The 25,010-nt window shown below is 42.1% G+C and overlaps 2 long non-coding RNA genes across 2 annotated transcripts; both read left to right on the plus strand.

Moving 5' to 3' along the window:
- The first annotated feature begins 6,600 nt into the window (after positions 1-6,600).
- LOC309692821 lies at positions 6,601-24,491 on the plus strand. The gene is made up of 4 exons (XR_014272464.1): positions 6,601-6,942; positions 18,723-19,213; positions 19,510-22,752; positions 22,882-24,491. It is a non-coding gene; the product is annotated as an uncharacterized lncRNA (long non-coding RNA).
- Positions 6,965-16,059, plus strand: LOC309692825. Its single transcript, XR_014272469.1, has 2 exons — positions 6,965-9,883; positions 9,948-16,059. It is a non-coding gene; the product is annotated as an uncharacterized lncRNA (long non-coding RNA).
- Positions 24,492-25,010: the final 519 nt, after the last annotated feature.

Raw genomic sequence — 25,010 nt, forward strand, 5'->3', positions numbered from 1 at the left:
CTGCACTCTCAAAGACTGAATGAACCAGCATTGCAGCCATGGGTCACTGTGAGCATCACAGGGAAGGTTGAAGCCGCCCGCTGCACCTGCATGGCCGGAGTCGCGGAGACCTGGACCCACGTCACTGCTCTTCTGTTTAAAGTAGAAGCAACAGTGTTGATCCGTGGCACAAGGACTGTTACAGGTGAACCTGCATACTGGGTTTTGCTGGGTAATGTGACCAAGATACAGTCAGAGGTTGGCCATAAGATGGACTTCTCCTCTTCAGCTGCCCAAAAAAGGCTCTTGATCAAAACATTCACAGACCATCTGTAGTGACAGGTAAAAGGAGCCGTCCTCAAAAAAGAAAAACCCCACCTGCTACTGTGGAGGAGTCGTCACTGCTATAATGCCATCATGTTTTATCTAGGGGTCTAGATTTATGCCTGTAGTGCACTGCCGTGTAAATAATTTGCATTTACTGAATATGTACTGACTGAGTCCCGCTGTTCAAAAGTTGAATAAAGAAACAAACTAATTTTTGCCTCTTTTTTTAAAATTAAAACCACTTCATAGAACATCACATCAGTTACAATGATGATGTCATTTATAGTTTACAAATGACAAAATGTTTACACAAAATCATGACAGTGTTTACATGATATCACCCACTACTAACATTACTTTATTTACTGTGTCTTTTGAAAAAATACAGCTATTTATACAGCAAAAGACTAAAGAATATTTAACAGGAGCAGGTTTCATTTTCCCTGGTTTTATTATCACTGTTCACTAAACGCAGCAAACCTTCACCATCTTATCCAGAAGGGTCACCTCTTCACCCTCACATGGAAGAAGTAATCTGATTGGCATGGTGGTATGTTTGAAGCAGGTCCCTCGTGTAGCGCTGGAACTCAGTCACGATGTTTCATCCATTTCATCGGCTGGTTTGCTGCAATAATGCCAAATAATTAGCATCTCTATAGATAGAAGGTAGTTCTGCAAAATCACTCAGTAGGATGTTTGTTCTAATTTGCTATGAGCTCAGAGCGCATAGAAAATAAAACTAAAAGGCTATAAAGATATGAACATATTTAGAACTTACCGGAATGAAAATGTCCGGAGCACCAACAGATATTTGGAGATGGAAGAGAACTGGATATCAGCTCGTCTCACAGCTGCTATCCAGGCTGGACGCCTTCGTTTGGTAACATCGATACACGAGCTGCCTCGTGTTGCTTCCAGGTTGGGGAAGAATGAAAAGACAAACCCTTTTCGAGCTTATTCTCTTGCCGGTCGTGCGATCGAACATTGCAGCCGACCACACAGCAAGAACGAACCATGGCTATGCTTTCGCTCCTTTTTCACTTAGACCCCCAAAATGGCGGATCGGGCCAAAATTCTTTCCACGCCCACCCCCGTGACATCACGCTCCAAAGCCCTATAAGGGCAAGAAAAGGTACAGGTATATTACTACTCATAATAATAATAATAATTGATTGGATTTATATAGCGCTTTTCTAGGCACCCAAAGCGCTTTACAATACCACTATTCATTCACTCTCACATTCATACACTGGTGGAGGCAAGCTACAGTCATCTGCTGGTGTTGCTCCACTGTCAACACAGCCATAAACCAGGAAGTTTTAGAGCACTTCATGCTTCCTGCTGCTGATCAACTTTATGGAGATGCAAATTTCATTTTCCAACAAGACTTGGCACCTGCACACAGTGCCAAAGCTTCCAGTATCTGGTTTAAGGACCATGGTGTCCCTGTTCTTAATTGGCCAGCAAACTCGCCTGACCTTAACCCCACAGAAAATCTATGGGGTATTGTGAAAAGGAAGATGCGATATGCCAAACAGTGCAGAAGAGCTTAAGACCACTATCAGAGCAACCTGGGCTCTCATAACACCTGAGCCAGTGCTTTAAGTGGGCCGGTACGCGCCGGTACTCAGTACCGCCACTTCTAAATATAGCTCTTGAGAGTACCGCCACCTCTCCATGCGCCCAGAACGTGCTTTTAGCGTACCGGTACTCTCATTTGCACATCTGTTATAATCGTTTGGCTGCGCTGCCGCTTTACAGAGCGCCCTTCACAAGCACGCTTCCTAATTCGTCCCACCGAGAGCAGAGACTACATTACCCATACACCAATGTGTTTTACAAGTGAAAAGCGCATGCGTCGCTTTTGCCGTTGTCATGTCAACAACTCAACGTGGTCCGGAGAGGGTGTGTAAAACGCGCAAACAGCTGCTCGGTTAAAATACAAAAACAATGAACACTTAATATGCTCTCCTGGCTCAGACTCTGAGTAGTAAAAGAACAAGGTCAGAATCAGAGGACTCGCTGGCTGACACCCCACCGAGCCAGAATGATATCGCTGCAGGTCAGACGCAAGCTAATGAAAGCTGCACTAGTGCCGCAGCCGCGGACGACGGCACTTTTTGCGACGACGAGAATGACACCATTTCTACCGACGACAACAGCCGCGTTAGCGAGCATGAGTGGCCAGAATGTTGGTCCCAAGCACAAGTCCGGTATTTCTCCACAAATTACAAGTGGCTGATCAGCAGAAATCAAAAGTTGGGTTGTAGTGTGTGTAGTCAAGTTTGTGCTCGCGTGGACATGCAGCAAGGGCAGAGAGTGTCGCAGGAGTGGAGTGGGTGCTTAATGTCGTCTTTTGGAAGGGACAAGGCTGCACAACAAAACTCACTACGAAAGAAAATAAAAGAGCAGAGAGACTCAATTTATCACAAGAAAGCAGTTGAAATAAAAGAGAAGGCAACACAAAATACAATGCAAAAACACACTGAAGATATGAGAAAGGCTGACTACGCTTCAACTTGCAATGTGTTTAGAACAGCTTATAAGATTGGCAAGCATGGGCGTGCCTTTACAGACATGCCAATAGATGTCCAGTTGCAAGTTTTAAATGGTGTCAAGATGGGCAGAGTTTTGCACTCTAATAACTCATGTGCAAATATACTGGATCACATTGCAGCTGAAATGAAAAAGAAGGTAGTCAATGACATAGTGATGAATGAAAGAAAATTGTGTGTGCTCATTGATGAATCCACTACAATAAGTGGAAAGTCTGTGCTTGTCGTGTGCCTGCGGTCAGCTATTTCCAGTGAAAATCCAGACACAATATTTTTTGAACTGATTGAGCTGCAGGGGACCACAGCAAAGGACATCACTGAAGCACTGTTAGGATGTCTTCATAATAATGGCTTTGACCCTCACTACCTACAGGAACATTTGTTGGCATTTGCTTGTGATGGAGCCTCAGTGATGCTTGGGAGGAAAGCAGGAGTTGCTGCGCAGCTTTGTTCCAAATTCCCTTACCTGTTTGTCTGGCATTGTTCCAATCAATTCAATTCAATTTTATTTATATAGCGCCAAATCACAACAAAAGTCGCCTCAAGGCGACTCAATCACAGACTGGAACTGGCAGTTTGTGATGTTTTGAAGGAGGTAGGAGGAATCAACCACTTTAAAATATTCTTAGATCAGCTTTACTCCCTCTACCATGCATCACCAAAAAACCAAAGGGAGTTAACCGAGAGTGCTCACAATGTTGGACAACGTCTCCTTGTGATAGGCCGTGTTTTATCAGTGCGTTGGGTTGCTTCAAGTGAGAGAACAGTGAAAGCAGTATGGGAGAACTACCAAGCTCTGCAGGTACACTTTACAAGTGCTGCTGCTGATAGCAGCAGGGACTCAAGAGAGAGAGCAAAATACAAAGGACTCAATGATGTTCTCACTACTGTTTCTTTTGTGGTCAATCTTGGCATCATGTATGACGCTCTCACAGAACTCAGTGACCTCTCAAGAATGCTCCAGAGACGGGACATGACTTTGGATCAAGCCGACAGGCAGCTGGACCGACAAATCCGGGTGTTTGAGTCAATGGTATCCACACCTGGTCCCTACACACAAACTGCCATTGAAGCTGAAAGGGAGAAAATCTTCAGAAATGTATGCCTGCATGAAAATCAGAGGGTTATAAAAATCAACCATGGCCAATTTTTCCATAGCCTGGCTGAAAATGTTAAGTGCAGGATGACTCCAACAACTTCCTTGCATGTCAGTAAAACCTCATCTGAAAAGACAGATAGTCACCTCCTCTCAGACATCAAGGTCCTCCAGTCTGACTCCTGGCCTGCATCTCTAGATATTCAATATGGGGATGCAGCGGTCAGACGTTTATGTCAGAGATTCAGAGTTGGGGAGAGGGAAAGTGTCCTAGGATTTAGGGAGTATAAAGACCTTAAAGCTTCCAAGACACCAGCAGCCCTGAAGCCGCTTCTTACAGCTGTCCACACCATTGCAGTATCAACAAGTGAATGCGAGCGAGCTTTCAGCTCAATGAATGATACTTTGACAGATAAAAGAAACTCTCTCGACATCAAAAGGCTTTCAAATATGATTTTCCTGAAATGCAACGGACCACCCTTGGATCAGTTTAACGCACAAACATATGTGCAGACATGGCTGGCACTAGGGAGGAGAAGTGCAGCATCCACAAACTGCGAAGCCCAAAGTGAAAGGAAAGTGGAGCCCAAAACGTGCTGGAGCCTTTTCTAGGTAAAATGATTTGTACAGTATTTCTCATTTTTCATTTGGTGTACTGTGATTGTATTTTGCTGAATCTGCTTTTGTATATTTTTCAGGGGTAAAGAAATGAACCATCTTCAAGACTCAAGATTATGTTCTACTGTTCTATGGTTATTATGTTTGGGTTGCTTCAAGTGAGAGAACAGTGAAAGTAGTATGGGAGAACTACCAAGCTCTTCAGGTACACTTTACAAGTGCTGCTGCTGATACCAGCAGGGACTCAAGAGAGAGAGCAAAATACAAATTAGTTTATAATTTATTTTATGTACATTTTGTTAAAAAAAATTTTCAATACCTTTTTGCACATTTTATTTATGTTCAGTAGCTCTTTCTAGCTCAAGCAAATCCACAAACTAATAAAATGATTTATTATTTAGTATAAGGTTGTCTGTTGACTGTTGTATATAAAACCCATTCAATATAGTTGTTGTTACCTCAGGGGAGGCGGAAAAAAAATAGAGTACCGGCACCTCTTTTGGGCCACTTAAAGCACTGACCTGAGCAGTGCCGCAGACTGATCGGATCCATGCCACTCCACTCCGCATTGCTGCAGTAATTCAGGCAAAAGGAGCCCCAACTAAGTATTGAGTGCTGTACATGCTCATACTTTTTATGTTCATACTTTTCAGTTGGCCGAGATTTCTGAAAAACCTTTCTTTGTACTGTAATATTCTAATCTTCTGAGATACTGAATTTGGGGTTTTCATTAGTTGTCAGTTATAATCATCAAAGTTGTGAGACATAAACACTTGAAATATGTGAAAAAAAAGGAAAAAAAAGAAATGTACATATCTTCATGCATGCTTTGCAAGCTCAGTGGATGTTTTTTTTCTTTTTTAGAGAAAAGCCTGTCTGTATAACGGAATCATTAAAATGTTAAAGGTTAAAAAAAATAAAAAGAAAGAAATATGTGTGGACTGAATGTATACATCATACAACTTTCATTTTTTGAATGGAATTCGTGAAATAAATCAACCTTTTGATGATATTCTAATTTTATGACCAGCACTGTATATATATATAAATTCCCCACCACAGGGAGAATTTGTGTTAAATTTTTCATTGATAGTATATGGATTTGTACACTTGCAATTTTAGTATTTAGTATTTATTTATTTATTGTCATTGTCAAGAACAATGAAATTGCGTTTGGGGCTTCCATACAACCCAAAAAAAAGAAGAAAATAATAAATACCCCTTAAAACCCAAGTGTACATATTTAACCCAGTGTGACTCCAATGCAATAAGACAATCCTTAGCAATAATGTTCGTAGAAATTCAGACAAAGACCTGAGAAACATGACAAAATACAACAATGCAACCCATTCAATATTATTGTACTGTGAGATATGATATCAGATATGATAGTTATGTATTTAAGAAAGAGGGGGGGGGGGGGCAGGAGGGGGAAGAGAATAAAGATATGATGCACCAATGCAGACCAGTTCATTGCTATTAAGAAGTTGGATATGGTTATTGTCCGTGAGAGGGGGGCAGAGAGTTCAGGAGCCTCACAGCCTGTGGATACAGGCTGTTGGCCAGTCTGGATGTTCTGGCCTGTATAGACCTGTACCTTCTCCCTGAGGGCAGCAGATGGAAAAGGTGGCGCGCAGGGTGATGTTGGTCCCGCAGGATACTGTGCACCCTCCTCAGACAGCGGATACTAGTCTGTGTTAAATCAATAGTAATATATTTTTAAATATTGTGTACTTAGATTAGGAACAGCAGCACTTTTACAGTTGTTACATGTTTAGTGAGCAGCTGCCAGATTGTGATGTCATGCATTAAGATGTCAGCTGTCATAATGTGAATCCACCCGAAAGAAACAGAACCAAGCTTGCACACTTGGATACAGGATTTCTGGATTAACGTCTTCGATCCTGAGGACACCCCTGCTTACATGTAATTCTAGATATTTATTATGCTCCACCTCGTACGAGTTTATCCCCGCCTACCAAAAACACACCAATCAGAGTTGGCTCACATGACACATAAAGGCTCCGTTTCGCCCTTTCATTCCTTCAGGGAGAGGGACAGTTAAGAGGAAACGCAGCAGCTGAGTCATTCCTGTTGTGTTTGTTTGAAGTGTGTGGCCTAGGCAGCGTGCGTGTTTGGTACACCGCCGTTCGCAGGAACACGGACTCTGTCGACAAAATTCCCTTTGAACAGAAGCGGGTGTGAGGAAAATATAAGTCCTAATTATTAATTTATAAGGAAGCATGGACTCTTGCTGATGACAACCAACATTCTCGTGGATTTCACTAGTCTGGAGTGGAAATATGCTGCTGCGTTCATGTGGAAGCCTCGAAGTAGACGGAAATTGTCATAAGTAAGGCGAATGTGGTAAGTTAACTGACAAGGTGTGTGTGTGTGTGTGTGTGTGTGTGTGTGTGTGTGTGTGTGTGTGTGTGTGTGTGTGTGTGTGTGTGCGTGCGTGCGTGCGTGCGCGCATTTTATGTTAACTTTATATGTAAAACAAAATGTGTTTCACTTTTTGTGCGTCATCTCTTCAAAAGAAGTGAAACTGTAAGTCAGTGTTTGTCTGTGTTTTACATGCCGGTGTGGCTGTTTACTAATCAGAAGCTTTGTTCGAACCAGCTCCAGTTTGCATGCCAAATATCATTGGTCAAGCTGCTCCCGATGCACTGGTCGGAGTGTGAATGTGTGTGGGGAAAAGCAATTAACTTCCTCGCGCGTAAATTCAACAAACCGCGCGTGTTGAACTTATCAGCCGCGTGCGCAAAGAATTCATCGTGCACACCTTGAAAATTTCCATGAAATTCCAAATCAAAACCCCATAAACTATGGTATGTTACAATAATATTAACTCTGAGTGGTAGATGCTGTTATTCATTAATGCCGCATAGAGGTGGGTCAGAGTAATAACAGAAATTAAGTTTGAAATTACATTTTCTATAGTTACCTGACAGCAGCTGAGCTATGCCATTATGGCCATGTCACATGAATGGTGTGACAGCTATTTCACTTCTATAAACTAACAAGTTCATGTTGAATAAAAAAAAAAAAAAAAAAATCTTATTCTTCAGTCAAACTTTGAGGCAGTAGCTCTCAAATGTTCTTGTAGATTGTTCAAAAGAACCCCCAAAGTCTAAAGAGTCTTTGAAATGTGAGAGTTTGAGCATGACAGGCCAAAGGTAACAACTGACCTCTTTATATACCAGTGGCCCAGTATTAACTTGTTCCTTGTTCTGCAATTACAAGCTCTGTGTAAACAATCTTGGTATCAAAATAAACTTACACTTGTGAGATTTCATCAGAGGTGTAAAACTTGGAGCAGATGTTACTGAGGCTGAAACACAGAAAGGCAGAAGTGGCTCTGATGTGGCTAGTTAGCTGCAATAGCTCCTGATAATAATTAGTCTATTGGCTGACTTCAAAGATAACTGAGGAAACTGAGAAGCCAGTTTCTGTCTTTTTTCTTCTGTGTGTGGCTGAGATTCTAAGGTTTTAGCACAGTTCTAAACGAGTTACATAGCTGCTTTTCATTTTCAAAACCTACATGCTAAGACACCCAAAAAATATAATGTGAACGTGGTTAGATCCCTTCTTTATGAGGAAACAAAAATGCTCATCATAAGTGCTCAAGGTTATGTTTTTCTGCGCCGAACGGAGCTTCAGAGTACCCAGCCTTCTTGGAGTCACTGAGTGTTTGAGGTAGTTCCACCTGAGACCCTGTTGTCCTGCTGGGAGACTTCAACACTCATGTGGGCAACGCTGGTGAGACCTGGAGCAGCGTGATTGGGACTGACCTGCCAGATCTGAAGCAGAGTGGTGTCCTGTATGTCCATAATGAACACCATGTTCAAACAAAAGGGCAGCCATAAGTGCACGTGGCACCAAGACAGTTCAGGCAACAGGTTGATGATTGATTTTTGCAATCAAATAATCAGATCTGCAGCTGTCAGGGGTAGACATTTGTTCTATCACAAGTAAGAGAAATAAGACACTGCAGACCAACTCAGAGTTTTAAGAACGTGCGCACGTTCGGTGTGTGTGTGTCTTCTCAGGGTGAATGTCCCTGAGAAGACACACACCGATTGCAGGCTTGCTTGCTTTATTTATAGGGAAAAGCAGGTTACATAGTACTTCCTCTTCTGTGAGGAGTCGGGGAGAGGTTAGACGTTAGCTCAGCGCTTATCTGACCTCACACACACACACACACACACACACTCTGAAATAACGAATACAGAAGTATATCATGCTTATCTGACATCTCACACACTGAAGTAAGGAATACATCATGTTCTCTTTAACAATAAGCTTGGTTATGTTGAAATATATGAACACTTGAATATAAGGCACACTTGATTATATTGTATTATGTAAAAAATCTTCTTACAGCAGCCATATGTTCTGGACCCTCAGGTGAAGAGAGATACTGAGCCGTGGACCCAAGGTGGTTGTTACTTGACATGTTGGTAACCCCCAAACCAGATAGTGGACACCAGAGGTGAAGCGAACCATCAGGCTGAAGAGTCCTATCAGGCTTGTTTGCCTGTGGGGCTCCTAACACAGCTGATATGTACTGACAGGCCAAGCGGAACGGGGCTCTGGTAGAGGCTGAGGCAAAAAGTAGTGTTGGTGAGGCAAGGGCGTAGATTTGGTCATATCGCACAGCCCTAACCCCCGGCCTGTTTCAGGCTGGACAATAATAACGGTGGCATTTAACTTATTTTATCCGATAAATAAACACTGTAAGATACAAGTTTTTTTGTACATGCATATGTATACCACTCCACCCCAACAGCCCTTTTGAATGTCTCCCTAATTCTGAGGTCTCAAGGTTGGGAAGTATGTGCTAGGCTTTGGCCCACATCAGTCGAAAATTGTATGTAACCATGTCCACCAGGAGAGACTGGACAGTATAGATGTAAAACAAATATGCCAGCAGTTTCTCAGTTAACGAGAGGAGAAGGCCTCGCAAAATCGCTAGCCCGATGTCCCGGGGCTAGCGATTTTTCCAGTCGGGCTACCAAAATCTATCTCTGCCCTGCCCGTCGGCCTATCGTAGGAAGGAAAGATATGTCAATGCTTTTGCATTCTTTCGGAAATGTAGCTGGGTAATTACGTCATTGGCATCGGTGAGCCACTGTCAATATGTGACACTGATTGGTGAGTGATGATAATTTGTGCACCAATTCCTCTGACATCGTCTTATCAATCGTTAGCTTACTATGCAAACATGACAAGTGAAATCTCCCGCAGCTTAAACATGTGAGAGGTTGATCGCGCAGAGAATCGCTGAGCTTATGTGAGTCCGTGTGTAAAAGCAGCAGGATTTATATTTGACTACGATGACCTGGATGACTGAGAACCTTCACAGACAGATATATATATTTTAGTTCTGCTGAGCCAAATAAGACAGGTCAGGGTGAAGAAGTGACAGCCAAAGAAAAGCTTACCACAAAACGGAGAAGTTATGACAAATCAGACTATAAGGCAAAAAGAAAGTGCAGCTTTATGGTTTCATGGACAAAAGAATTTCTGTGGCTGCAATATGACGAGCTAAATAACCAGGGCTGCACATAAGTGGTCCGCAGGTGCGCATTCGCTGTCAAAATAAAAAACACGCACAAGATATGAAGTTGCAACGCGTGTTTGCATACATAAGATTTTCTGGAGGAGGACAGACATTTGTTTAGAACTCTTAAAGATGTCGAAGAAGCTCCTTTAAGCAATTACTGTGATGTTCCTCCACCTCCAAAGAAATGTCAGAAGGAGTCCGAACCACAAAAGAAGCAGGTATTCTCGGAAAAGTGGTTGCAGGAGGTGAGCTGGCTTCAAACAAATGATGAACGCACAGAGATGTGGTGCGGAATGTGCCGTGAAAATCCCACTCTAGGACAAAAACAGCCTTTTATATGGACGCAAACGCGCGCTGCAACTTCTTATCTGGTGCGTCTTTTATTTTGACAGTGAATGCGCACATGCGGACCACTTATGTGCACCCGTGTAAATAACATAATGTTCTGCCGGGTGTGTTGTTGGTTTTCTCTCGATTTCTGAGTCGACAAGCGCCTTTGTTACTGGGACCAGTCATTTTAAGAAAGGCCCCCATGAGAAATGCAAGAAACGCATTATTGTTCAGTCTGCAATATCTTTTCCAGAACAAACACCAATTGCAAATAACATACTAAAAATAAACCTGAAAAATCAGTTTAAAACAGCTACTATGTTGCAAAGAGTGAACTACCACTGGCACAATGTAGCAGTCTTTGCAAACTTCAAACAGCAAATGGCCTCGATCTTAGTTCCACTTGTCTCTTACCCGTGACTTCAGTGGAAATTTCAAATTCAGGATCTGACACAGACTGATTCATGTCCTACACAGTTCTTACAAGTTCATAGAAATTTCTGTTCAATTAGAACCAAGTATTTGAGTTGATTGTAATTTTTATACAATGTTGTAATTTGTGTTTCAACAATTTTTTTTGATTAATGTTTTGTTTCTGTTACAATATTATACATTAATGTATAATATTGTAACGGAAACAAAACAGGAAACAAAACATCAATCAAAAAATTGCTTTTTGTTTTTTTTGTTTTGTTTTTTTTATTCAGGCTACCAAAAACTGAAGAGTCCCTGCCCGAAGGGCTACCAGGGATTTTGAAATTTTGCGAGCCCTGAAGAGAAAGCAAACACAAAAAGAGCAACAAACTAGCTAGCAGTAGATGACAGTAGATACTAAATATTAAACGCTATTGTGCAGCATGCAAGATAGACGGCGCACAATGTGCTTTGAGGCAGCAGCCAAGAAAGGTGTAGTCCGCATCTGTGTACACCTGTGTGGATCAGCATGCTTGTATTCCAAAGGTTTGTAACGATCTGCTAGGGAGTGTAGAGCCATAGCCCCGTCCTCCAGGGCATGAAGCAGGTATGGAGGAGATCCAGGCCCCAGACATCCAGAGGCCCCAGAGTACGAGGGCCACCAAAGGGGGGGGGGGACCGTGCCACCCTCCTGGGAAGAGCTGAGTAGAGCCCCAAACAAGAGGTCACGGAGCAGAGGCCAGAGGGGGTTGCAGTGGCGTGCCCGCGGGCTCTGCCGGCAGCCAGCTGTGCCAGAGAGGACTGGGCTTCAGGCCCAGAGGCCTGAGGGCACTCCACCCACCGCCCAGGCACACAAGCACTTTTATTAACATACAGCATAGATGTACATGAAAAAATTACTCAAAACTAAATTATTAGCATTCATTAAATGATAATGCTCCAAAAATAAAAGAAAACAATGTTTTTTCTGCATAACAAAAAGCTCACAATTGTGCACTCAAAATGTAAACTAAAACACGATGAGCATAATAACAAAGACAGATTTCACAGCTGCTCTGTTCCCAAGTTCGTGACTGACAGCCTGGAGTTTGAAATCCTCTTTGTAACCACGTTGCTGAACAGGTGCAATTTATGGTCCTTATACACACACGTACGGTAATACTACGTTGAAGCACAGTACGTATCACTCCGCGAGGCTCCTCGGTAGCCGTAATGCGCCGATAATCCATAGAGTGGTGCAGCTCCGTAGCTTACCAAAGTCGTACTAAAAAAATTTTTGACGTATTGCTGAGCGCCGTGTACCACATAAAATCTGTTTGCGGTCATCAAGCACAACCAGAATTCATACATAAGGCGCGCTGTCAACTTTTGAGAGAACTAAAGGATTTTAGGCCGTGCAGCCCCTGTAAGCTGCATGGCATTAGTGCGGTTAGCTCGCTAACACGTTCATGCCGTCCAGCCCCACGCACGGGGCTATGTGCAATAGCTCGTTAACGGAGGTTTGCCGTGTCCATCTTGTCCTTACCTGAAGGTGAAGCGGTGGGGGAGGAGGGGGAGTTGTGTTCAGTGAAGGAGAGAGGCGAGGCGCCGAGTAACGTTGTTTAGAGACAAAAGTGGATGAAAGGGAGGCAAACTTGCAGCTCCACCATTATAATTATAACGTAACCTAGACTTTATTGATATAAAGGATATTGTCACAGCTTATATCAATATTTTTAAAAAACGCGATATATCGCCCAGCCCTAATCTCTACCCACATCACTCATGGGAAGCATTGCTTCAATAAAAATGATGGTCTTGCCAAAAATTAAGTGATTTCAGGTAAACAATCTTTGTATATTTCCAAATGCATTTGGAAAGATAAACCCCTGCGTATCAGCTTAAAAACACTACAAGGGACAAAGGAGGACTAGATCTGCCTAACTTTCAGCACTACTTCTTAGCCAACAGGCTTCAGTTCATCACAGGATGGTTAAAACACACCCTCTTAGATGAGCCCTGGCTGGATGTAGAATGGGCACTATGCAATAATTTAGAGATTTCAGATCTACCATTTATCAGCTCAAACATCAAACGACATGAATGCCTTAAAACATCAACGTCAGCTCTTCTCTGACTGCTGGTGGGAGTTTCTAAGAAATGACTGAGTCTTCATTAATCCCATGCAAACTTACACCTATGAATGAAAGGCTTTATTGGCCACATGCAGGTTGCCCCGCAGTGGAATAGAACCCCACTGCGAGGTGTGTAAGTCGGGGACACACACACACGGACATCACATGGGAATACAGGTCGGAGATCGGCAGCGTTACAGAAAGACACTGAAAGTACACAACAATGGGAAAGTAGAAGAGGAAAAAGACCTCTACTCGTGCTGAGCACCTATGGGAGGACAGCATGAGAACAGGAAACAAAAAAAAAAAAAAAAAAAAAAATCTCCTGGACAGAGAGCACATGAATGTCCACAGTACAACAATGGAGTACGTGACAAGCCACAAGGTTGGGTAGGGGGTGAGGAGTAATCCGAAGGAAACAAAGCAGTCATCCTGCACAGCGCTACCATTCCAGCGCGGCACACGGACCCGCCGTGTTCCCCCACAGGAAACAAGCATCGAAGGTGTTTGGAAAGGGAGGGGGGGGTGTGGGTGCGTGTCCAGAGTTCAGCTGAGACGGTGTCCTCCGCCCTATCAGGCTAAGTAACAACCCTGACATACTACAGAATAATAAGATTAACTTCCCTTATTAACAAATTGTATTAACAAATTAAGTCTGTAATAAAAAGGAAATTTAAACCTTAAGTTGAACTACAAACACCGGGTGTGGTACAATTTCTTTATCTTAAAACTCTCAAATTACTGTCTCAAATATACCGTATTTTCACGACCATAAGGCGCACATAAAAGTCTAAGATTTTCTTTAAAAAGTACGGCGCGCCCTATAGCGCAGTGCGCCCTGTGTGTTGTAAGGAGGACGTAGTAGAGAACACCATGAGAACGCTAAAGGGTGAAGTGTGGGCGTTGATCGTATATACCGGACAATCGCACATACCTGTATAAAAGGACAGGTATGTGCATTATGTGGAACATCGTTGTTTTAACAACCCTGGAAATGGCAAAGAGACACGCTTATGAAGCACAGTTTAAACTGAAGGCCATCAGCTACGCGGAGGAACATGGAAATCGAGCAGCCGCGAGAGAATTTAAGATTAACAAATCGATGGTTCGCAAATGGAGGAAGCAAGAAAACAAGCTCCGGCAGGTCAAGAAAACGCAGCTGAGTTTCCGCGGACATAAGGCGAGGTGGCCCGAGTTGGAGGAAGGACTCGAGCGGTGGATCATCGAGCAAAGAACGAGCGGGAGAAGCGTTTCGACGGTCACCATTCGACTAAAAGCAGTTTCACTAGCTGAAGAGATGAACATTGAACATTTCCAAGGAGGTCCGTCTTGGTGCTTTCGGTTCATGAAACGGTGCCATTTTTCCATCCGGACCAGGACTACGTTAGCGCAGCAACTTCCAGCGGATTATACCGGTAATGAAAAGCTGGCCATCTTCCGCTCCTACTGCAGCAAACACATCGCCGACAAACACATCCAGCCCAGCCACATCACTAACATGGACGAGGTGCCGCTCACTTTTGACATCCCGGTGAGTCACACTGTGGAGAAGAAGGGGACCAGCACGGTAGCGATACGCACAATGGGGTATGAAAAGTCTTCTTTTACTGTTGTGCTTGGCTGCCATGCTAATGGACAGAAACTGCCGCCTATGGTGATTTTTAAGCGAAAGACTTTGCCTAAAGAGAAGTTTCCAGCAGGAATCATCATTAAGGCAAATGAAAAGGGCTGGATGGATGAGGAAATGATGAGTGGCTGAGGGAGGTGTATGTAAGGAGACCAGGTGGTTTTTTCCACGCATCACCATCGCTCTTAATCTGTGACTCTATGCGTGCCCATCTCACAGCCGATGTGAAAAAACTAGTGAAACAAATGAACTGTGAGCTTGCTGTCATTCCGGGAGGCCTGACAAAGGAACTCCAGCCGCTGGGCATCGGTGTGAACCGAGCGGCGTGGGAGCGATGGATGACCGATGGGGACCACAGTTTCACTAAGAGTGGAAGGCAGCGCCAGGCGAGTTACGCCATAATTTGCGAATGGATTGTAGATGCTTGGGCTAACATGTCTGCTGGCACTGTTGTTCGAGCTTTCGCAAAAGCCGGCATCATTTCCGAGGAGCCGCACGGCACGGAAAGTGACTCTGACAGTGAAGAAAGTGAACTTGGCATGTTTGATGGAGATTTAGCGCAGCTGTTCAATTCAGACACAGAGGATGAGGACTTCGATGGGTTTGATGACAATTACGGTAATAAAAATGTGAGTACCAAACTCAGTTTTGCTCCCGCTTTATTTTTAAACACGCATACTTGTATGCGCCTTATAATCAGGTGCGCCTTATGTGTGTCTTAAATACATTAATGGCACACATAACTGAGACGGCGCCTTTTAGTATGGTGCATCTTATGGTCGTGAAAATACGGTACAGGACACTCTCTAAGGTCAGAATCACTTCAGATTACAAAATGGGAACCATCAGTCAGCTTAGACCAAACCTTCTGGTCTCAGGTATGCTTAAAAACCTTTTAAATTGATTAGAAATCCCAGTCTACAATGAATACAATACAAAATATTATATAGTGCACTATACAAGTCATCGGATGTTCACGATGGACTTTACGTCTTCTAACAACTCCTCACACTGTCAAGGCAATCCTATCCCCCAGTCATGTCTGTTCAGTTTGTAATCAGGACTGCCACAGTTAGTCGTTTAGTCACGATTACATCGACTATTAAAATTGTCGATGCGTCGTTTGAAGCTTTGCAAGATGCAGGAATAAGTAGTAGGATTTAAGAGTATAATAACAGACTGGAACAGAAGATGGCAGCAATGCATGTGCAAGGATGCCAGCTGCCGTTAAACCCCGAAGAAGAAGAAGCTGTCTCTGGTATCGTAGCTGTGTCCAGATTTTGTGGTGGCATCCTTCGGAGGCCGCATTTGTAGGTAGAGCTGGGCGATATAACGATATGTATTGCGAAATAACTTTCTCGATAGAAAAGTTAAACTATTGCGCTAGATCTCGCCGCTCTTGTCCTCTTAAAAAAAAAAAAAAAAAAGAACAGCCAATCCAAATTAAGTAGCGCAGAGCTGAACCAATCACAGCCGCAGCGTCACGTCACGTGACTTGTTACATACAGCACAAGTATTTGTTTGGGAAGCAGCCAGCCGCCGTACTGCCCGGGTAATGGAGGAAATGAGTGCGCCGACTAGAGAAACATCAACCGAGCGTGACCGAAGGTTACCGAAGAGAAAACAGATGATGGTTCCAACGCCGGAGAGATTGTCGAACGGAAAGGCCAGAGAAGCTCCGTAGTGTGAAGGTATTTCGGCTATTTCAAGTCTGACAAAAACAGAGCAGCGCGCACTGTAAATGTGCCGAAAGCAAGTCTGGAAATACAATAAAGCGGTGCAGCTCAGTCTCTGGCTGGAAGCGCTGATTCGTCATTCGGCTTTTGTCAGACTGAAGTAACTGTTACAACTGTTTGAAAAGCTCAGCTATACAACAAGGAGAGATCGAGAATTTCCTTTTAGTTCTCAGTTTATTTGATATTGACTGTTGAAAGATTTTATTATGTTTATGTACATTTCATTTGAGGTCCTCTAGATGTGTTTGCTCTTTTTACTAGAGAAGTTACACTGTGCAAAGCTCAGCATAAAGTCTCTACTGTTGTATGTTATCTCTTCCACTCATGTGTCTGTGACGCAAACATGCTTGAGTATAAATAAAGGGTGGCAACGGCTGCGGAGTGTGAGTCTCCGTTTGAGCTCTCACCCGTGTGCACGTTAAACCTGCAAACCTGTCTGAGTGTCATTTATTCTGACCTGAGTTGCATTACAGGAAAACTCCTGACATTGACAAAAGTTAGTCAGTTTTGTCTGTTCTTCTGTAAAACAAACTAAGATTTATTTTTAGAATTAATATTTTGTTTCTAAGTGGAATTGACAGTTTAGTCTGTTTCGTTTGTTCTATTTTGAAACTTAAACGCTTTAGCGGCTGCCTTTTGTGTAGTTTGCAATATTTGCCTTTATTTATCTGAAAAAGTCTCGTGTTCCTTAAGTACATCTACCCTGTTGAACTTATTATGGGAAATAAATATTTAAATAAAAACAAGCTGCTGATTATTTCACATTTTACTTGTGAGCAACGGCACATTTAAATCTTACAAATATAGTTATTTGGCTTATATCGTGATAGATATCGTTATCGCCTGAAATGGGGAAAAAACATATCGTGATATGAAAAAATCTTATATCGCCCAGCTCTATTTGTAGGCCGATTATGTTACAGTGTCGCAACAAAGGCTGTCCAAATTCAAAGACTGCTCCAAATGCAGCCAACAAATGTGTCCTCCTTTTCCCCCAGATTTGAAGGATGGGTCGGGTGTATCCTTCTTGGCCCAACCTATCCCAGAATTTATAGCATGGCCCAGCCAATTCCAGTTTCCAACAATGGTAGCAGCTACCTAGTTTTAATATTACTCTTATTTCTCTTTCTGGGTCACAAAATAAACTTTAAAGATATTTTCAAGTGTGAATGTAGCTGTGTAAACTTCAAATATCTGCTCAGTTTATCAAGACATCATATACGTGCAAAAGTGCTCTCGGGTTTTTGGAGACGTCTGTTACCCACTGGCTCGATAGGTAGCGGGGGGGTTCAAGCCGGCGTAAACAACGAACTCCCGGCGCATTGTTTTCAGACCCCCCTCGGTCTTTGGCTACTCAGGTTAAACATGAGAGGTATGTATGTATGTATGTATGTATGTATGTATGTATCACTTAGATAACTTTAAAATGTTTTTGGCATTTTTCAGGGTTTTATTTGTCCCTGAGTAAATCGGTTTGCTGAGATCAAAGTTGGTTTTCACACAGCTGAATAAACGTTAAACAGAAGAGTGAGACTGTAGAGAATTTACTCCGGTGTCCTATTTATATTTCTCCACAGAGACAACCTGCAAATGTCATTAAAGGTTTAATAAACCATCATCTTGCCTTTATTTTTAGTTAGCACATACCTTAAACACTTCAAGCTGTAAGCTAATGATAGTTAAGAGGAGACTGAGAGCGGTGAACCCCGGGAGAGCTGCCAGTCTCAGGGGCTGTGGTTAAAGCCTGTGCATCCTCTCCCTGACTCATGGCACAGTTCCCCGTCTACCTGTCTGAAGGCCTCCACTATCATTCACGTCCCCAAAAAGCCTGGTATAGACATCCTGAATGACTACAGACCTATAGCCCTTACTTCTATAGTAATTAAGTGTTTTGAGTGAATACTATTTCAGCACATCAGAGACTGTCTACACCCAACACTTTGCATCCTCCGTGGACTGATTTGCTCTGTAAGCAATCACCATCACTTCACAGAGAGCTGGGTCATCTGGAGAAGAGGAAGGGCTCCGTAAGGATGCTCTGCATGGACAGCTCAGCATTCAATAACATAATATACGACATCTTCAGCTCAACTCTGATGGAGATAAGACTGTGTACAGGGCGGAGGTAGAGAACTTGTCCACTGAAGCTGATCATCTTTAAAATAAAATAACTCTTAATGGGCTTCAGGAGGCACAGACAGGTTCACTGCCCTCATCTTAAATGGAGACTGGTGGCATTTGTCTCCATGTTGGCCATTTAAACTGTTAACAAATTGTGTGTGTGTGTGTGTGTGTGTGTGTGTGTGTGTGTAATTGTATAACTATAACCCAGATTTTGGTTTACATTGTTTTTGCAGGATGTATGCTCTCCAGGGCTTAAGAGCAAGGTGTCCACATCATGCCCATTGTTGTAGATCCTTAATTACCACCTCATCATCTTCAAGAGACAAAATGGGTTCCAATGTTGAACTTGATATTGGAGCTGATATTTCAGATGAACGACATTGTAAGAATCAAGAAGTGAGAAATTCAACAAACTGTGGACTGAAGAGGAAACGACAGCGGAAGATCTCTCCTTATCCTCACAGCCGTCAACCAACAAAATGTGAAGATTTTGAAGTTGAGAAAGCCAAATCATGGACAGATGAAATGTTTGACTTCATCAATAAAGAGATTGCCTTTTACAAGTCAGACGTAAAGAAGAAAGAGACTTCCAACGCTTCTGGGATTCAACACTGCACTGGACAACCTCTTGACCAAGACGGGTTGAAAAGCAGCAAAGGAACAGAATTATTTCCCAGCTCTAACAAGAATTATGATACATCTGCATCAGAGAACTGTTTAAAAGGTACACTAATCTCTGCTGTATAAAGTTTAAAACATTCTCCCAAAATGCATCTGCTTGGATCGAATTATGTCTGTAAAGGGTTGTCAGTCATGTTCTGATAACTGAAGGTAAAAGACATGCCAGTGTTGATGAAATAATGTATAACCACTCCTAATTATTCAGTACCTGCACCAAAGAATCCAAATGCTAGACTGAAGAATGTAAAACAAATTGCAGAGCTGGACAACTTTTCTGAATCACACTGCAACAAACCTGGAGTGGCGATATAAGTAACTTTCATCTCTTTATGTCCACAGATTATCAACATGTCATGTTGGATGTTGCTGCCACTTGCACAAAGAATGAAGCAGAGAGTCCAGTGACTGTGACAGCAGTGTCTGGGGTCACCGTGCCAGAAGAGACTGAGAAGTACCCAGGATTAACGGTCCGCTGCAGTTCCTCACAAGGAGAGCGTGAGAGACTCAAAGAAACACCAGGCACTCTACCTTTGTTATCCAAGCATGTGAGATGGGAGAGGGAGGATGTTAGCCTCAAACCAATTGAAGGAGTAGGTTTAGGCAGTGGGCCTTGTGTGATTGGTGGAAATCAAGATAAAAATGTAAACCAACTTCAGAAAATTGAAGACCAACACTACTGCCATGTTGAATCTAAGGATGCAGTTGCACTTTCCAGCCTAGATTCATTAACTGATAAAACTGAGCTTGGCAAAACGCGAGTCTCTATGTACCAAAGTGAACAATCGGTGCGCAACCAAACAAGCTATAAAAATGCTGAAGAGGATACAACTGGTGTGTGTTTACAGGCTTGTTTAAGCGCATCTCTTCCTTTGAATAAAGTGAGCAGTGGAGAGCTGTTCTATGTAACGGTTGTAAAAGATCCACAATATGAAGATATTTCAGACACAGAAAATTTATCGAATATGGACACGAATCTCCTAAACACAAATCAAAGGGACCCTTCATATGAAGATGTGAGTGAAGATGAGAATCCAGAAATTGATGATGATGATGATGATGATAATGACGAGGAGATGCCTTCACCTTCATGTGACGTGTCTGAAGCCAGTAATACGCAGTTTGGACGTGTGCAGAGTCAGGCCGAGTTTCCAAAGAACCAAACACTTGGCATAGCACAAGATTGCTCTTGTCCATGTTTTGTTGAAACTGAGGATGGGTTTGAACGTTTCTTATGTCCTAAATGTGACGGTGAGAAACATTTAGATTGGCAAGCAAGCTGCTCTTTGAGCCCCCTTTCTGACGCGCAAGATCAAGAGGAGACTGATGAGGACGATGATTGGCTTGTTATGCCTATTAGCGTATTAGATGTTAAATGGGAACCAGCAGGCCAGGCTGACCCAGAAACTGTTTCACAGCATGATGGTGAGCATGAAGACCAGGTAAAACAAAGTGACACAAATCCAGCTGTCTGTGAGGTACCCGGATCTGTTCCAAACCATGTGCCAGCTTCTGCTTTTTCCATGATGGAGGTTTTTGAAACACCTTCTCATCTAGCAAAAGTCATACAATCTAGAGAGACAATGCAACAGTCCTTCATGGTGCCTTCTTCCTGGGGCACAACTGAGACTAAAGCTCAGAGACCACAAAATAGGGAGTCACATAGTGCTCCTGATGACAGTTGTGAAACTGACGATAGTTCCGATTACTCTGCTGATTCAGGACGTAACTATCTGACCGTGTCCAAACAGTGGTTAAGTAACCTGTCAGCGCCTGCGTCAGCAGAGAAAAATGACTCTGGTTCTGAAAAAGAAAATGAAGACCATGAGATGGCAAACTTACAACCAAGTCAAACGGGGAACAGAAGCAAGTCTTCAGAAAAGGATGACATCATCAACCTTGATTCTGACACCGAGGATGAAGGTGTCCAAAGCTGTCCAGAGACAAAAACAAAGAGATTATTCTCTACGCGCACAGAGAACAGTGGAGCTGCCAGCCTTAATCAACTGAAGAAACCTTCTCCTGAAACTGTGGAAGGAAACTGTCAAACCAATGGACGTACATCTATAGATTTATCCAGATGTTGTAATGAAGTGATCCAGAGTGGGAACCCTGACCTTTCACAAAGGACAGAAAAGTGTAATAATACTGGATCTCACCATGGTAGAAAAGCACGAAGCATTTCAGATGATCCTGCTGTTATAGTAATATCTGACACAGAGGATGATGGAAACCAAAGCAGCAGACATGTCAAGAGGAGAAGTGGACTAATCTCTGAGTCGATGGGGAGGGATGGTACTTCACAAGGTGAAAAAAGGAAAAATAATAAAACGCAGGACGGCAAGCATGAAAGTGCTAAAACGGAGACCAAAGAGCCTGGTATGTTTCCTGCAGACACAAAGTCTCAGCATCAACCCAAACTTCAACATCCACAGTTGAAAGAAAAGAGACGGGATGTAAGTTTTAGACTATCGCACAGTATAAAGAAGAGAAAACTGATTCAAGTTATAAGGCATCCTAAGCATTATCAGCAAAAAGCCAACAGACCACCTACCTCAAAAACAGTGGAAACAGACATGGAAAAAGTCCTTACCAAAAGGAAGACTATTTCTTTAGACATGGAGAATAGCAATAGTACCTTCATGGAAGCTCAAACCAACATTTTTGCCAATGAAAACTCTCAAATCGGTCTGTCATCCAAAGACTCATCTGAGAAGCTTCTGATGTCTGGGGAGCGGGAGGTATACTCCACTAAAGCTTGCCACAAGCATGTTCAACAAAAGGCAAAAAGGACTTTGGAAAAAGCATTAGAAAAATGCGTTAACACACAGAAGAGAAGAACCATAGTACTCTCATCACAAACTGAGGGCAGCAATGATGCCTTACTTTATGCACAAACTAGTCCATCCTCCAAGTACATGCCTAAGAGGTGTCTCCAGACTCTGGATTTGAGTCCTAATCCTGTGAGTCCTCACTTTTTTGTTCAGAGAGCTTCTCAGCCTAGTGAGCACCTGAAGCACATGGAGCAGTCTACAGTCCAAAAAAATAAAACTCTGGTGACACCAGAAACCAGCAAAAACACTCGCTCCTCTAAAAAGGAGACGCAACATTTTTACAAAGAGATAAATGACAAGACTGGATACAGAGGAACGCGCCACACTGATACACACCATACATTACTTTCTAAAACTAATACCAGCTCAGCTAGTGCCAGACGACATTTTTCTTTATACAGTTTACAGCAAGCTCATTCCCACAGCAGCACCTCAACATTAGGTCAGTCTTACACTCATACAAAGGACCCATCATCCTTTACATGCATGCAGCATTCAGCCAAGAAGCAAGTGTTTAATGACAGTCAAAAGAGCTTTGTCCCAACCAGGAGAGATCAAAAAACTAGTGTGGAGAGTAACCTACGAGCCCAGAACAGTTTCAAGTCAATGAAGAAAGGTAGATGTGGTGATGATGTGGCACACAGGCGGAGACGCAGCTTCTATCCGTCTGTACCTCCTCTGATGAAGAGGACCAAGTGTGAAGCCATTCAGCTGACCAAGGCCAGAAATCGGGACACTCCACAGAAACAAAGTGTGTACTTTTGAAGTCTTTAAAGTGTTTTGGATTATTATTCATTAATTATTCATTTAGGTAAAGTAAAAAATTATTTTAAATGTGTTTAATCTCACTGCATGTTCCTAAACTTGATTCTAAATGTAGGATTCCCTGTGAGTGAAGGCTATAAGTGGAAGAATGAAACAAGCTTCATGGCTAACAGAAGATGATCCTCAACAATATATACACGGACTGCATATAAAACATGAATCCGGCTTCTGGCCCAAATGTAAAACTATACATTCTTACGTTTCTTTTTTGCTAACAGCCCTGAGGGAACTATTTTGAGTTGTTTCAGATGTTTGTAGAGGTGCCACCATTTCTGTCTTTGGTTTATCAAAAGCTCTTCTGTACAGTACAGCGGCATTCATATAAAACTGTAAAATATTCAATATTTTACCTGTTGTCAGTGTAAATATGTACGTTTAATTAATGTTATATTGTTAACATGTGTCACCGTTGTCATTGTTTGTTTAAACAGGAATCTGTTTGCAAAGGCTACTTCATGCTTCACATTTTTACCTTGAAAGCTTATCTAGTACACACCAACTATAACTGTATTTTCAATTATACTGCTAAACAAATATGAGAAATGAGAAATTGACAAATGAAGTGTACATGTTGCAAATTTATGCCATAAAATGTGCACTTTATTAAGAACATGGCACTGGTCAATGAAAACCAGAACCATCACCTATATATAAACCGTACATTAAAAATCACACCGAAACTTAAAATTTTCCTTGAAGTCCTTTCAAAGCACTTTATACAACATTCTCACATCTCAAAGGCTGATGGGGTATTGTCACCCTGCCAGGCAGTCTGTGTGGATACTCAAGTCAATGCGAGAACGAGGCAACGTAGGATTTTTAAATTGATACCATTAGTTTGAATCCTACAGGTAAAGTTTTCTGAAAATCTCGTGAATCAGTGATTCGTGAGATGAGAGAAAAAACATGTTCGCCAGATAAAATCCAAATGAATTCATATGGTTCAGAAAAATTATAGTAATTACAAAATGGTATGTTTCAGGCTAGAATGGCAAAGGGGAAGCTGTCAGTAGAGGAACGAAAGAGGAGGAACAGGAATGATCAAAAAAGGAGAGAAAAAATTAACAGCCAGCCTGAGTTGAAAGAGTTTCTCATAAAGGGAAAAATGGAGAAATAGAGTGAAAGAGGGAAAAATAAAGAACATCAGTGATCTGAAAGAAAGAAAAAAGGCAGAAGAGAAGGTTTTGGAAACAAGCACAGAGACAAAAGGAGAGAAAGTCCAGCAGGGTCTAAACACAACCACAGAGAACTTTAGGAATCAAGGAGCAGGCAGCTACTGGCTGGTGAACTATTAAGATGTAGAACTTGACATGTGCAAAAACAGAATTGTTATGATGTGTCTTGTGATATTATGTAAGTTGTTAAGGTTTAATTGTCATTTTGAAAGAAATAATATCTTGTTCTCTACTAGTGTGTCACCACCGTCAGATTTGTGTCACCACCGTCAGCACCTTGTCAACTCCATAATATGGAGTTTTTCTTTATTTTTCTCTTTTGGAGAACCATATATTTTCCTCCCTCATGATCTTCCAATAGAAATACGTAGTTTTCTCAAATGTGTAATTTGCATGCTGCTAAATATGATTGTTTCTTATAGAGATTAAATACAAGCTTCTGAAAATATGTATGACTGTAACTCTAATAATAAAAAGCCAAAGAATCTTACTCTTAAACATGGTTTTTAGTTTGAAAACATATGTGCATAAACAGTAGAATAGACAAGCTACTAATAGTCAAAATAGCTGAAACAACTTAATTTAGAATATGTATTTTTGCATTTCTTTGTGTCTGATGGTGTTGACTAAACGTTGCACTTCTCCAGCAAAAACATAAATTATTAAAAAATGTTACACCTGGGAGATTGTACCAAAACACGGTGAGACAGCCAAAACTTTGTGTAACAATTATATGTAAATATGTTTTTGAAAAATCAAAAAATATATTTTAGAAAATTAAAACCTGTTTTGTCCCTAATCTCAGGAATCACTGGAATGTGTTAACTCAAGAAGGAAGTAACAGGATATCCAAAGTCATCCCATAGGGGCAGCTACTAAAATATTGGAAAGCGTCAAATGCCTGTCAACTTTTCTGAAAAACACCTAGGACTTTTAAAATTATACCATGGGTTCATCTACTAACTGCAACCACCATTATTTTCTTTTCAACCGTCCTCTTACCAAATAT

The sequence above is a fragment of the Aulonocara stuartgranti genome, assembly GCF_965226115.1.
Source record: "Aulonocara stuartgranti genome assembly, chromosome: 17".
Classification (NCBI taxonomy): Eukaryota; Metazoa; Chordata; class Actinopteri; order Cichliformes; family Cichlidae; genus Aulonocara; species Aulonocara stuartgranti.